Raw genomic sequence first — 16301 nt, 5'->3', positions numbered from 1 at the left:
CACTGTGCTAGTGACATGGCTCAGGTCACAACGGCCGTCTCCTAGATGCTCATGGTCAACAACCAATCGGTGCACAGCCGTTCCCTCATAACTCGCTCATGTAGTCCTCACAATATGGCTGCCCACTGAATCTCACTCCCTTTAACGGTCTCCTCTTCCTCACAGAACACACTGGTCTTGGCAAGCATGCTGGCGCTGATGCTCCAGGCTTTAGGGCAGGTGATCTTGATTTCCCTGGGTAATGTCCCCTTACACAGCAGGGAGACTAGTAAGCTTTTGCGCCCAGTCCCTGTAACTGGCAAAAGTCTTGCAAAGCTTCCCCTTCCCACACAACCTATCTGGCTTCTTGGCATTTAAAACATTTTGGGGTCTTAACCTCCCCTTCTTATAGTCTTTCTCTAGACACCAAGCTGTGAGTTAGGTTCTTAGTCTTTGAAGTTTTATGTTGGGGGTTCTGCTTATTTTGAAATGTACATTTTTCCTTTTCTTCTTTCCTCTTAAAGGCTATCTGTCACAGCAGGAAAGACTCTGAAGCTGATAGACCGACAACACAGTTCATGGGAGTGACCAGAATTCACACCTGGATGTCATCCACAGTGATATGTGCATCAAAAGATTAAACTTGGAATCCCAGTCCTACTCTTTATAATTACTTTATCATCGTCTCCTTCCATAGATGTGTTTAGGCCCCTTCCTTGTGATCTATCACTGAATAAAAACTCACCCTTTTTGAAGTGTAAACGCAGAGTTTGTTCCTCCTTTCCCCCAATGTGGGTCCCACTCATTTCACAGGAATGCAGCAAAACACAAATCTGTCAGGGGGGATTCCTCTGCACATGGCAGGCCTGGACTTCCCAAAATGGAAGGCAGGGTCCTCATGTGATGTACCATTGCAGGCACCCTTGCACCGAGTGTGCATTCACAGCACATTTACTCTCCAGAACGGTTACCTCCAAGCATTGTGCCACTACAGACACAAGTATTCAGCACACACATTTAATCTGCGTGCTGTGTTCAGTACTGTAGCTCATCTGTTTTGTACCAGGGTGTGCTATTTGGAAATACACACACTCCCAGCACTTACCATTTGTGCGCTGCACAACAAGTTACCCTTCATGTTTTGCACTTCACACAAGCTCACATACACAAAGCACATGTTTTCAGTGCACATGAACTTCACAACACTACATCTCTCATGTAATGAATTCTCCATAGGCATACATATACTCAATATATGCACTAAACACACATATACAGCACAGTACTGCTCTATTCCTGTACTGTACTTTTTCCAGGCACACATACATCCAGCACAGTCACTACTCCTGTGCTGCGCAGCACTTCACATCTTCCTCCTGTAGTCCAAGGAAGAGTTAAGCACATAGCAGCGGAAGTTTAAAAAGGTGAGCGAGGCCTCTCTCCAGTGACAGAGGGTAAAAAGGACCGGTTCACTTATACTCTTCCCTGCACGGTATGCTGCCACCATCAAATGTATGCTGTTTAGCTCCTGGTGAAAGCAATAGCCTTGCACCACTATGAGAGTAATGCTTTGGGTGCCCCTCCCGGTCAATTAAGACCGTAATCTGTCAGACAGGCCTATGTCATGGTGCACCCGCATGATCAGTGTTTATCTAGGACACATTCAGCATTAGGGATCCAGACAACTGTACATTTGGGCACTCACTCAGGCCAGGGGTACATGTCTTTATCCATACAGAGGTCTTTTTCACTCCAACAATAACCAACAGGTGCCCACGGCGAGTCCGGTGGGCGTGTAAAGAGAGAAAATAATCTGGCGTGTGAATGTAATCTTGCTATGTCACTAGCAGCTGCAATTTTTTTTGGAAGCTTTCTCGCACTTGTAGGCAAAGTATTTGTAGGCCCCAAGAAGTCTCGGTCTTGTATAGCTGTGCATCACACTGCTTTGAAGTGCAGCTGATTGTAAAGAAGATCTGAAAGCTAAGGTGGCATTTTGCATGTACCACAATAATGTATGTCAGTCGATCCAATCCCGGTGGAAGACTCCTGATTTGTAAAGCCAAAATAGTTTTAATTTAATTTCCCGCAAAGGAAAATAAATCCTCCTGAATATTTTTTCACAATCTCCCTCTTTCCTGTTTTCAATAATTGGAACGTATAACCAATTATTTATAAGTGATGATGTGACTAAATAGATGGGAAGCCCTAGGATATTTGTCAAATGGTATTTGTGAAATATTGTGACTATACAGACTGTGAATCCAAATGGGTGTGCTGCAAGTACAACAAACATTAAACTGGAATAAACATAGCCATATATCGTAAATGTACTTTTTGTCATTTCAAAGTAACCCAACATTTAAAAAGACAACAAACATGCTTTCATGCAAAGTTTAGAACGCAGGTAAAGAAAAAGACAATTTGGTGTGAAAAGGTAATCATTTCTGGCACAAATAACCTTGACAGCACAACAGTAATTATTGAAAAAGGATGTCACAGGAGTGTTTGCATAATAATGTAATACGATTTGACGCTAAAATCTCCATTTCAAAATTTCACCCACATTTTTTCTGACACAATCTAGATAGAAGTATCTGTTTTATTTAGAATAGCCCAAACTTAACAAACAAGACTATTTATACTAGCCCAAATATCGGAAATGTGCCTTGTATCATTCATTTAACCCCTTCAGTGCCCGCCCCTTTCCCCGCCCTGTGCCGGCCGTTGTATTAGCGGGCGGGGTTTATGACGAGCTGGTCTCGTCATGGGCACAGCGCGACCGCGGCCCATGACGAGACCAGCTCGTCACGGGCATTAAAGAGGTTAAAAACAACAAGAGCAAAACAAGAAAACACATATTTTAGTACAGTGCGATCACAAAAAAGTAAATCAGACTTTAAAACTTGCCAGGTCTGATTTTTCTTTTTGCAGTAGTGTTTATTTATCTTCTACTATCGTAACAAAACTATCTTCTTGAAAAAACAACATGTGATAATGTGGTGATGTGATGCTGGCAGAGGCCTGTGAAGATTCTGTGATGTCATCTAGAGTGTTAGCAGATGCCCTGAATGTTCTGTCAGGAGCAGTTGCTGCATGTGCCTTGGCTGTGCCAGCTGGGGCGGCTCTCTGTACCCCCACAATAAATCTTCAGTTGGAAACCAAATGCTGTGTCCATCCCACCTTACTTCAGTGATGACAGAAGATGGGATATGACTCGTCCAAGAGGTATTGCCAACCTGGCTCAACTGAGTACATTTTCCTTTTTTGCTAAGGCACTCCTGCTACAACAGGTACAGAGAGCCGTGCACTCGACCTGCGCTGTGCTTTACCCCCGGCTGCCGTTTCTTTTTCCTGCCACTTGTCTTACTCTACGAACTGAACTCCCGTCCCATTGAACTCCTCAGTGACTGCTTTGGGACTTCAGGAAGATTGGGATTTCCATCTGTCTTCCTCCCATGTACTTATTTTATTACATTTGTGGGCATTCATGTGCCAGTAAAAGCGAGCAATCAAAACTGCCCGTTTGATTTCAAATGCGCTCTTTCTCACCTTGCGCTTCTCCTCGAGAGATCCTTTTGTCACAGTACACTTGTCCATTCTTTCTTCGGCCCTTATGACGTCTGCTACAGCCAACTCTCTCCTGGAGTCACGTCTTCAGATGCAGCATCTAGGTGTGGTTGGACTGTTCCCTTGGCAACGAGCTTCACTGCCTCAGTTTACTCGCTGACGCGCACAGCACCTCGATGCGCACAACTAGTGGAGCCCATCCTGGCACAACATATTCAGAAATGGATATGCAACCTTTTGTGTACCCGCTTATAGCTGTGGCAAGGGCAGACCTTCTGGGGGCTTACACATATGGATAAAAATAGATTTAAACTGGAACATTTCAATTCATGTTTCGGATTGCAGGGACATTCAACACCTTTCATTTGAAGGCCAGACGACGGGAAGCAAGATTGAGTTATTTAATATTTACGCTAGAGGGACTCGGGGAGCCAAAATGCCTTGTACTTTTACGATTTTAGAACAGATATTAGTTAATTGCCCCTCAAATTCTAAAATACTTGTGGGGGGGGGGATTTCAACTGTACATTCGAACCCTTAAGTGAGGATGACCCCTTAGGTATGGAGGAGGACGATGCTAGCTGGTCTATCCCCGCACTGTTATTACCCCCGATTAAAAAATGGTCCGCTAAGGCATTACAGATTAATGCTCTTACCGTGGATTTTAACTTAAGAGCAGTAAATGGTAGATCACCCTCTGATCGGGACGGGGCCATGACGTTTAATAGACTCAGCAGCCCATCCCGAATTGATTATATCTTACTGGATGTTACTATGTGGCGTGACCTAGTTGATATGGAGGTGGTCCCCTCGCAGGACAGTGACCACAACCCCTTATGTTTGACGTTAGGGTGGAGTAACTTAAAAGGTGGCCCAAATCCAGCCCCTTTGAGGATAACAAAGGAGGTGGCCCCATACGATGGCAACCGAAGATTGAAATGGGATAAGGTTAGCTCTCATCCAGATAAATTGGTAAAGATTAAGATGCATATTGACGAGCTAACCAGAGAGTTGGAGGATTTAGCCATGGGAACAGGGGTTGCCCAGGAGTCGCTTTTCCCTAAGATATACAAAAATGCTATTGAGGAAGTTGGTAAACAATTTTCAATCCAATGCTCCAATACAAAACCCCCTAAACCCAGTAATCCCTGGTACTCTGCAAAGTGCCGGGCTAAAAGACGTGAGTTAACTGTTGCCCTCCGCAATAAGAATCAACCCTTAGTTAGAGTAGCCAGGAGAGAGTATGCGAATGAACAAGTGCGGGCAAAAAAAGAGTGGGAGGAACAGCATTGGCAGGACCTCAAATATGCATCTAAAATGAAAAACGCCTCACTGTTTTGGGATTTGATTAATAAGGCCAGAAAATACAATAGGCCTTTATTGGCTAATCACATTACTAGCCAACAATGGTATTCCCATTTTTCAACATTATACGGTGGACAAGATGCAAGTGAACCCCTTTTTTATGATCCAGCCAAACTGGCCCCTCTTTTACCAACGCTCGAGGATCCATTCGTGTCTTCGGAGGTAGTAGTGGCCATAAGACATCTAACCCCGAAGAAGGCTGCAGGCCAAGATGGTATTCCGGGGGACCTTCTTTTGAAAGAACCCACAGCTTGGGCCACACTTATTGCATTAATAATGAACTTAATTTCCAAGGGACACCCCGTCCCAGACTCCTGGAAGGGTGCTGAGGTGATCACTGTTTATAAAAAGGGTGATAGGGACGACCCTGCAAACTACAGACCAATCAGTCTGATAGATGTGATTCAGAAAGTGGTTGGCAGGGTCATCATTCTGCGAGTTGGTGTATGGATGGAGGAGGAGCAGGTCCTCTCCCAGTGAATTTTGTAATGACAGGGGACTCACAATTAACACCTCGAAAACAAAACTCATGGCCCTCTCCCCTTCCAAAAGATTTTAAAATAATTTCTCGCTAAACGGGGAGTCTCTGGAGATGGTGGACTCCTTTGACTACTTGGGTGTTAGGGTGAATAATCGGATGCGCTGGAATGACCATCTGGCTAAAATGTTATTAAATTTTAAAAGGGTTGCAGGGGCGGTAATGCGAGAGCATAGGGCGTCTGCGAGTAAACCTGTGGCCCCGGCCCTTGCAATCTATGAAGGCCAAATATTACCAACTGCCCTGTATGGTTCTGAACTCTGGGGGTACGAGAACTTCCCGGATTTAATTACTTCAGAAAACAAGTTCTTGAGAGATTTGGTTGCCTTACCAGTTTCTACCCCATTAATACCACTACGTTTAGATATGGGCAGGCGCCCTCTTAAAGAAATAGTGCGCCTTCGCCCTTTACTCTTTTGGGTCCGACTGAGAAGGACTGAGGAGCTCAAGAACTACGCAGCTGCACTGGACGAACTTATCTTGTTAGATAAAGGTAACAGGATTAAGTGGCTGAATAATTTGAGGCAGCTGGTTGGATATATAGGCCTAAGCGATCTTTGGAAAAGCCAATCCCCGCCACCTAAATTAGCTATTAAGAAGCTGTATTGGGAGTGGGTCCAGCAGGAGACTTCCCATAGAGATGCTGGGGGTTCCCTTATCGAGCGCTTCCTAGAAATTAAGGGGTCTAGGCTATTTGAGACACTCCTTGACTATATTGAGAAACCCCTAGATAGATCATTATATTTAAAAGTCAGGTTTGGAATCCTTCCAGTAAATGCTTTTACTTCTGGGTGGAACCCTCAATGTGGCTCATCAAAGGCCTGTCCGTGTTGCGTAGCCCCTATCGAGTCCGTGGCGCACCTTATGTTTGCTTGCCCAGCTTACAAGGTGCCTAGGAGGATATGGTTAAAACCCTTATGTAAGGGCCTGGGCCTTAGATGCCATGCAATGGCCCTGCGAGTCCTCTGTACTGATACATCCTCTCCCTCATTGGTGTGTGGTGTTGCCAAATTTATCGGAAGTGCTTGGGTGATTCGTATGAGGAGACTTAAGCTCCAATTCATCTTGCAGGCTGGAGCGCCTTCATGAAGGAATGCTTCTAGGGTTAGGATAATGGCCCCAGATATTTATATAGTAGGGGATTTATGTAGCTATGTTGTTAATGTAGAGTAAATCTGATGAGTTTTAATCGTATCCCTCGTATTGCGATGTATTATGATTCTTATGTTGAACAATTTTAATGATTTATTTGTATGCTTGTAGTGTGTGTTTACATAGGTCATGATTATTGTATATTCACTTTTATGATGAAATTTTTTTTTATCGAATAAAGTATACTACTACTATTCAGAAATGGAAAGTTTTTGTTTTCTCCTTCTGCGCTGACACGCACAGCTTCTTTTGTGTGTCAATACATCCATTCTTGGCTGCTTCTCTGATACGCACAGCAATTCCCTCTGTGTGTCAGTCTACTCCATTGGAATCCTTTCCATTATCCTTTCTTACACTGACACACACAGTTATTACGTGTCCATCAATTAATGATGTCAAGATCACCATTACAATTTCGCTGACACACACAGCCTTCTAAAGTGTGTCTTTCCTAAATATATATTGTGTATTGCAAACAATAGGTCTGCCTATACACAGCTGAAGCCGTTTCTAGAGGAGAAAAAAAAACAGTGCGTAGCACAAAAAAGTTAAAACAGAAAACAAGCATGCTAGAAGAAGGACGCAGAAAAATCTGAAAAAAGAATAAGTAGTGCAGTTGTGGAACAGGTGAAGAGGAAGAGCAACCCAGCAAAACAGCATGAGCAGAATTTGAATCCTTTTAAAGTACCTTACCCCCCCCCCCCTTACCCCCCCCCTACCCCCCCCCAAAAAAAGAAAGAGTTGGGAACTTAGAGGTCAGAGGAATAATCTGTGACATGGGTCTCTCTATTATAAGTAGTAAACAATCAAACAAACATTGGCAAAGCCAACTGGTCTCGCCCATGCGAGAGCTATTGACTTTGGCAATGTGCTTTGGCCATGTTGTACACCAGTGTGGCTACTGTTCAGCCTGGTTAAACTTTAGTAGGGTGGACTGGAGAAGAGTGGGGTAGATTGAAGAGGGACAGATTGGGGAAGTGCGGAGGGGGTAGATTGCGGTAGAGTGAAGCAGGTTAGTTTGGGGTAGATTGGAGTGGAGTAGAATGGGGTCGATTGGAGTGGAGTGGGGTATATTGAAGTGGGGTGAAGTGGGAAAGATGGGAGTGGGATAGATAGGAGTGGGATAGATTGAGATGAAGTGGGGCAGATTGGGGTAGGTTGGAATGGAGTGTGGTAGATTGGAGTGTTTTGGGGAAGCTTGAAATGTGGGGTAGATTGGGGTAGAGTGGATTGGGGAAGATAGGAGTGGGATGGAAGGGGTGGATCGGAGTGCTGTAGACTGATGTAGATTAGACTGGAGTGGAGAGGGGTAGATTGGACTGCAGTAGATTGGCTTCGGATAGATTGGAGAGGAGTTGGGTAGGTTAGGGTGGAGTCAGGTAGGTTAGGGTGCAGTAAGGTAGATTTGAGTGGAGTGGGGTAGATCTGGGTGGCGTGGGGTAGATCCGGGTGGAGTTGGGTAGACTGGGTGGATTAGAGTGTCATAGATTGGAATGGAGTGGGGTAGGCAAAGGTAGATTTCAGTAGAGTGAGGTAGATTGGAGTAGTTGTGGGTAGATTGGAAAAGGATAGATAGGAATGGAGTGGGGTAGATTGGAGTGGGGTAGATTAGAGAGGAGTGGTGTAGATTTGGGTAGATTGGAGTGGAGCAGATTGGGGTGAGGTAGATTGAGCTTGGGTATGTTAGAGGAGGGTGGGGTAGAGTGGAGTGGGGTAGATTGGGGTGGAGTGGAGTAGATTGGGGTAGATTGGAGAGGATGGGGTATATTGGAGGCGGAAGATTAGTGTGGAATAAGGTGGGGTAGAGTGGAGTGCGGTATAATGAAGTAGATTGGGTAGAATGGGTTTGTGTGGAGTGGGGACAATTCAGGTAGACTGGGGTGGAGTGGAATGGTTTGTAGTGGAGTAGATCGGGGTAGATTGCAGGGTACATTGGAGTAGAGTAGAACGGGGTGGGGTACATTAGGGTGGAGTAAGGTGGGGTAGATTGGAGGGAGGTGGGGGTAGAGTGGGGTGGGTGGGGTAGATTTGAGTGGACTGGGTAGAGGGGGTTAGATTGAGTGGAATGTGGTATATTTGAGTGGAGCGGTGTTCACTCAAGATGAGTGGTGTAGATTGGAGGGGATTGAGGTAGATTGGAGTGAAGTGGGGTGGATTGGGGTAGACGGGTTGGCTTGGAGTGGGGTAGATCTGAGTGGGTAGATTGGATCTGAGTCGAGTTGATTGGGGTAGATTGGAGTTGAGTGGGGTAGACAGGAGTGAAGTGGGGTAGACTGGGGTGGATTGGAGTGGAGTGGGTAGAATAGAGAGGATTGGTGTAGAGGGGAGCAGATTGGAGAGGAGCAGGGTAGATTGGAGTGGGGTAGGCAGGGTACATTGGAGTGGAGTAGATTGGTTCGGAGCAGAGTATATTGGGGTAGATTGAAGTGAACTGGGGTAGGCTGGTGTAGATTCAAGTGGAGTAGAGGTATATTGGAGTGGGGTAGAATGGGGTAGACTGGAGTGAGGTAGGTGGGGCACATTGGAGTGGGGTGGCGTGAGGTGGATTGGAGTAGATTGGGGTAAATTGAAGTAGATCGGAGTGGGGCAGATTATAGTAGATTGGAGTAGTGTTGATTGAAGTAGAGTGGGGTAGATTGGAGTGTAGTTGAGATTAGAGTGGCATGGCATAGCTTCTGGTGAAGTGGGGTCGACTGGAGTGGAGTTGGGTAGATTGGAGTGCAGTGGGTTAGATTGGGGTGGGGAAGATCAGGGTAGATTGGAGCAGGATCGATTGTAGTAAAGTGGGGCAGATTGGAGTGTGGTGGATTGGAGTGAGTGGGGTAGATTAGAGTGAAGTGCAGTGGGGTAGACTGCAGAGGAGCAGAACAGGTGGAGTGGGGTAGACTGGAGTAGATTGGTGCATTTTGGGGTTGACTGGAGTGGGGTGAATTGGGGTAGATTGGAGTGCAGTGGGGTAGACTGGAGTGGAGTAGATTGGAGTGGACTGGAGTATATTGGGATAGAGTGGAGTGGGGTAGATTAAAGTGGAGGGGGTAGAGTTGGTTAGATTGAGTGGGGTGGGGTAGACTGGAGGGGAGTGAAGTTGGGTAAATTGGAGTTAAGTAGATGGAAGTGGATTGGAGTGGGCAGATTGAAGTGTGGTAGACTGCAGTGGTGTAGACTGTGGTGGAGTGGGGTAGAGTGCGTGGAGTGGGGTAAACTGGAGAGCAGTGGGATAGACTGGAGTAGAAGGGGGCAGATTTGGGAAGATTTCGATGGATTGGAGTGGGGTATATTTGAGTGTGGTAGATGGGGTTAGAGTGGAGTGGGGTAGACTGGAGTGGGGCAGAGTAGAGTGGGTAGATTGGAGTGGGGTACATTGGGGTAGAGTGAAGTTGGGTAAATTGGAGTGGGAAGAGTGTGTTTGATTGAGTGGAGTAGGGTAGATTGGAGTGGAGTGGAATTGTGCAGATTGGGGTGGACTGGAGTAGAGTAGATTGAAGTGACGTGGGGTAGGTTGTGGTAGATTGGGTTGAAGTAGATTGGGTTAGATTAGTTTGGAGTGGAATGCATTGGGCTAGAATGTAGTGTGCTGGGCTAGACTGGTGTAGATTTGAGTGGAGTCGTGAAGATTGCAGTGGGGTAGACTGGAGTGAGGTAGGTGAGGTAGATTGGAGTGGGGTCGAGTAGGGTAGATTGGGGTAAATTGCAGTAGATTGGAGTGGTGTAGATTGGAGTGGGGCAGATTGGAGTGGAGTGGGGTAGACTGGAGTTGGACAGAATGGAGTGGAGTTGGTTAGAATGGGGTGGGTCGATTGGGGTAGATTGGAGTGAAGTAGATTGGAGTGCAGTGAGGTATACTGTGATATATTGGAGTGGGGATGATTGGAGAGGAGCAGAATGGGGAGCAGTGGGGTAGATTGGAGCGGAGCAGGGTGGATAGGGGTGAAATGGGACTGAGTGGAGTGGGTAGATTGGAGGGGAGTGGAGTGGGGTAAATTGGAGAGGCGTAGATTCAAATGGAGTGGGGCATATTGGAGTGGCGTAGTCTGCAGTGGGTAGATTGGGTTGGAGTGGGGTAGATTGGGTGGAATGGAGTGGGGTAGATTGGAGTATAGTGAACTGGAGTGCAGTGGGATAGATTGGGGTAGAATGGGGCACATTGGGGTAGAGGGCCTAGAGTAGAGTGGGGTGGCGTGTCGTAGAGTATATAAGAATGGAGAGGCGTTGAATGGAGTGACGTGTTGAGTGGGTTGGAGTGACGTGGCATATCGTGGAGTGACATGGTGTGTTGTATAATGGAGTTGCATGCCGCGGAGTGTCGTAGAATGGAGTGGTTTGCCGTAGAGTGGAGAGGCAGAGATTGGAGTACAGTCTTGTAGAGTGAGTGTTGTAGTGTGGAGTATGCATGGTGGGGTAGCGCAATGCCATAACTGACAACATATTTTCAACTGAAATGACCATTAAATTGTCACATAAATGCAGTTTTAGGGTGCCCAAACGAGAATGTGTGGCGGCCTCTCCAACAAGTAACTCCGGAGCTACTGGTAGTTCTTCAGCTACCTTGAAGTAGCTCTCCTCTATACAGCCAAGCCTACTAAATTAGAAGGTTTTGTTTGGTTGAATGAATATATGTATCCCCCAAAAAATGTGTAAACTATATGAAGATGTGTGTATTTCAGAATGCATAAACTAATGCTTGGAGAAGGAAGGGATTTCAAAATATATTTAAATCTGGTATTTGAGTGATAAATCATATAATATTACTAATATTTGTACCTTGGTGCCAGTGCCGTTGCAGCTATGGCAGTCATGTATTACTCTTGCAGAGACACTCCAAATTGGCAACACATTTTTACATTGCTGCTAAAAACCTTGTCTAGTGAAGTGAAATGATCATTGCTGGAAATGGTGCATTGAGTAGCTACTATTGTAATCTTCCATGATGAGGTCATTGTTACAACACTTATAATATTAGTAGCTCGTAACATAGGTAGCTCTAAGTACGGAAAGGTTTGGGGACCTTTGACACAGTGTTGATATGTTTTGATTGTATTCAAATATTTGTTTCCACCACACCTCAGAATTACAAAAAAAATTATCTTAATTTGTACTTTCCTAATTCTGATATATTCTGAAATATCAGCACTCTTCATTTTTGTTGTGTGCTAGAAGAAATCCTTTCGTTTCATAGCAACATTGTCACATAAATTCTCTCACTTTGAAGTCGGAGAAAAAAACGTAAACACCAAACTCCCTCTGGAAGACATAGCCTGCCTGATATTTGACCTCTGTCTTTAAATGCATATAAAATGTGCTAAAATAACAGCAAGATTTAAAGGCCTGGATTCATAAAAAATTCCTTGAAAGGATACAGTAAACAAACAATGCTCCACTAGATGGACAAACTCAAGTTGGACAGCCTAAAACAGATAAAGCCAGCAAATAGAAAGCAAGCAAACGTGAATTACAAAGCCGATGATCAGAAATGGGCTGAACGCATTTCCAGGGAGGATTTCTGAATTCTCGCAAAGTCATTAGCAAACCAGACGGTTTCAATCTAAAAAGGTAGAGAGACATGTGGCTCTCGTTTCCAATTATTCTTGTTGATATGGAATACATGCCACCACGCTCATGGGGTTTAAAAAAAGTTTCAATGGTTGGACTTAGTAATTAAAACTGGTTATTGAGTTTCCTTCCTATATCCCTGCTATGATTATCATTCCACAGTCCACTATCGATCCCACTGTAAAAAACAGCCACTTTCCTAAATTTGCAGACCTAGCCGATGTCTCTAAAATGTTTGCAAACTGTTTTACTCTTACCTTTTACTGATCTGTAGCTTGTCCGTTTTATTTTAATCGCTGCTGCAAATGGGTAGAAGTAGCTTTGTCCTGGGTTTTCAAAACGGTGTTGTCAACATAAAGTGCAATATTGATCAGCTATAGCGCAAAGGTTGCTTTACCCCAGACCGTTAGTCAGTTATGCAAGGCTTGACTTGGAAAGAAGCCTGCCTACACATCACATTTCAGTAATCTGTTGCCCGGGCAACAGTCAAACGTGTAAAGAGCCAGAGAACAGAAGGGGGTTGAAACCATCCTTAAAGCCTGCAGTAGACAGTATTACATTTATATGCAAAGCTCATATCCCAAACCAAAGATGGTGCTTACTGCTGACCAGCAAGACATCTTGTTGTGCAAATGCACACCTTTTTGTTTCTTTATTTATCTACCGAAAATCTATTTTGGCGTTTGTTCAATGGAAGCCGAGCGCGTCGTGTACATAAACCTGACGACAGCCATTAGGGTTTCCCACGACTAGCCGGCAGTGTTTAATTTCTGGAAAAAATGCTTCTGGAGGCCAAGGTTTTACAATCAAGTCCACCGCTGGTGTACTTCCCGACATTGGCTGCTTGTCAACAGACGTTCTCTGCGATTACGCGCATGCGTAGAAGGAAGAGAGGCATGTTTAGACCAATGACGCGGCGGGGCTATGTAAATTAGTAGCGTTCAGCACTTTCTCTGCCTTCCGCCTGCGTGTTCATGCCTATGTACCGTCAGATACATACTTACTGGTTTATGACATCTCGCAGTTTAAAGTAAAATTAGAAAAGCTTTTACATTGATGCCTTGTTCTATGAGATTAGTTGTTTCGCAACTAAGCTAATTCTCTATAAAGTATATTAGTGCGGAGGGAGCAATTCTGAATTTCTTTCCAGAAAAGCTTTGCAATGTATTTTTTTAAGTTCTAAGAAGCGCATTTTTTTGCTGATTATGTACTTAAAAGTTGTGATTTTTTCCCCCCAGTCTTAGATGGCGACCTTTTTAATAACAATCCAGAAAATAGCTTGTTAAACTGGATTCTCGTTTTACCTTGCAATAGATCAGGCGATGCTTTCATTCTTCCTACCTCTTGCCAAAACCACTACACACCCTCATGCACAGTCTCTCCAGCCATCCCCACAATTCATGCAATCTATCATATTCCTACCATCACCCAGCAGTTTCACCATTGCTATGGATCACATTATAAACATCACCCAAAATCCTCACCCATGCTGTCCATCATAATTCTCATTTCACCACTTCTATCTACTACGACCTCACCATCACCCACATGTGTCATCATAGCTGTGAGAATGTAGGTTATTAGTTGTGGTGGATAGTAGTCCACCACAAATAATAATTTATTCATTCTTATTTGGTCCATTAAAATGTTCAGTATTCGAAACCTGAGCTCAACCACTGGTAGCTATGGCACAGAGCAGACAGGCTTAATTTAGGAAAATGTGTAAAGCATTTGGATGTACCAAAACAGTTAAATATTGAATCAGAATAAGCTTTATTCGGTAAGATAATTTGCAAACCATAAAAGCATATACAATTTAACATGTAAACATTTGTATAAGAACACAGGAGTTAAAAAAAGAAGTATAATTTAAAAATGGCCAGTGTAATCAATACAGTACAAGTCTGTGCAAAATCGCAATCTTAAAAGAGAAAATTGATCCAATTGTTATCATTTTCATAGGATAGTCATGAATTAGCCGCCCACGTTTAGACAATTATGCATTTCTTCTGTACAGAAACTCATGCAGATTAAAAATCCTCAATACAGCCAATTCAAGAATATATGTGCAAAATCGCAATCATGGAATGAAATTTAATCAGATTGTTATCGTTTTTCTTTACATGGTCATAGATTATAGAATTTTATTTTTGCTCTGAAAGACGGAAAAGACAAGCTCCCGTTAGCAGAATTAGGACGCGTTGGGGGTTAAATATTGAAAACACTACACACTAAAATACCACTCCAATTTATAAAAAGAGAATATTTTAATGAACATAATGATGCCAATACCACAAAAATCCAATAAGTGAAACCAAGATATGGATGTAAAGCAACCATGGCCAACTGGTCGCACTAGACCGGGGCATGGGAAAGGTTTAACGCTGACGGCGAAGGAGCACAGGTTAGATTATACAGGCCAGATTGGTCCCAGTTGGAAAGTTACCTTCATACTTGGAAAATATTCGAGAGTGTAGAGTCCTCAGAGAGGCAAGGCTGCAGGTTATATCCAAAGATAAGCTCATCAACAATGGTTTGATGAACGAGGTGGTCTCGGCAAAGGGAGGAAAAGCTTGGAGCAGGAAAAGTCCTGAGTTGGCACCCAGGAAGCCGTCGACTTCGATCGGGTGCTGCTCAGTGTCGTGCCTAGTGAAGACTTGGACTCTTTTCTGAAAGTCGCTTTGCCTCAGCAGGTAAGGTGGCAATCTGTAACCGTGGAGTTCTACATCAGATGCCGGTCAGCTTCAGGCCTGCTGGAATGGATTTACTGCTGCAGAGAACACCGTGGGAGATCCGGCGAAGTCAGGCCGGCCATCAGTGCACCCATGACTGACTGGCTGTCAGGTTGGTATTGGTATTGGTCCTTTGACGGGTCTCCAGGAAAAAAGTTAGCAAAAAGTTTGTAAGTTCTAAGTTCAGGGAGGAGTGAACTCTGACACCAGATAATGGTACCAGGACCTGAGGGACAGCACATCAACATTCACTCCAACAGATGCCACCAGCAGGGTCCAGGGCAGTCCAGTCGAAAATGGTCAGCTGGGCTCTTTCACAAAAGTGAGCTTCAGCAGTTTCTGTGTCCCTGTAGCTTAACAGGAGGTTAGCCAACAGTCCCTTGGAGTCCAGATCTTTGTCCTATGTACACTGTGTAAGCTATAGAGCCGCAATGCCTATGGTCCCTTAATCCGAAGGATGATCAAAAAGTTTTCTGCACACTAATGGCACATGCCTAGGGGCCAATATATTATCACTGTTGTTGCATTCAATGCAATAATCTTTCAACTTCAGTGTCAAACCCTTCCCCCCAAAAGCTAGACCTTAATCTCTCCTTTGTTTTAATGATACCGAGATGACCCTCATGGGCTAATTAAGTCACTCTGTTCCGGAGGCCTTCTGGTGGAACTAGTCTAATACAGCGTAAAATAATGTCATTGTCTACAGCCAACTCTTCTTTTATCATAGATCAGGGTCTGCTCAGTGAATTGACCTTCCAACACTGTATTGCTTGTGAAACTTCTTGTAAAACACCATCCTTTCCTAACTCCGCTTTCCATTCACTATCTGACACAGCACCAGATGTAACTTCACACACATTCACTGTTTCCTCTGTCATATCATCCTCATTTGCTTCAGAATCCTCCTTATTGATATCAAATAAAAATGATAGACAATCATCAGACTAATGGTTGACTCCAGGTTATATTTTCAACAGTGAAAGGGAATTCTCAAAGAGAAATGATCCACCTTCTTATTCTTGATGAAATTGAGTCATGTCCCTTTTTCATAAAAAATCTCCTTCAAAAGGTTATGATCAGATCGATCCTTAAAAGAATAACCCCACTCAAAATATCAGAATTTTTTCAGGGTCCAATATATAGCTAACACTCCTCTCTCAATTAATTAGTAATTTTTCTCAGAGCTTTTAGTTAAAATTAGATAGGACGCAGGTTCCTGAAGAGAAGTCTTTATTGAATGTCTCCACCGCTCCACAACACAACAGCAGTCTAGCCTCAGCTGAGCATCGCCAACATTCCAAGGCAAGCTCACAGGTAACTGTCGGAATGTTCTAAAGGGAAAAGGGGGTACAGAGAGCATACTACAATAATAAAACAATATTACAACACATCTTCCCTCCAAATGTTTAAAAAAAATA

At 44.1% G+C, this 16301-nt stretch overlaps 1 protein-coding gene across 1 annotated transcript in view; it reads right to left on the bottom strand.

Annotated features, from left to right (window-relative positions):
- LOC146817848 (amine sulfotransferase-like) overlaps positions 1-13014 on the bottom strand; it is a 315351-nt gene extending 302337 nt beyond the window's left edge. Inside the window, exon 1 of the mRNA XM_085611313.1 lies at positions 12409-13014. The gene's annotated coding sequence lies outside the window, so the exon portion shown is untranslated. The remainder of the gene's footprint in view (positions 1-12408) is intronic.
- Between the last annotated feature and the right edge of the window lie 3287 nt (positions 13015-16301).

The sequence above is a fragment of the Triturus cristatus genome, chromosome 6, assembly GCF_964204655.1.
Source record: "Triturus cristatus chromosome 6, aTriCri1.1, whole genome shotgun sequence".
NCBI classification, from domain to species: Eukaryota; Metazoa; Chordata; class Amphibia; order Caudata; family Salamandridae; genus Triturus; species Triturus cristatus.
This window is presented reverse-complemented; position numbering and strand designations above follow the sequence as displayed.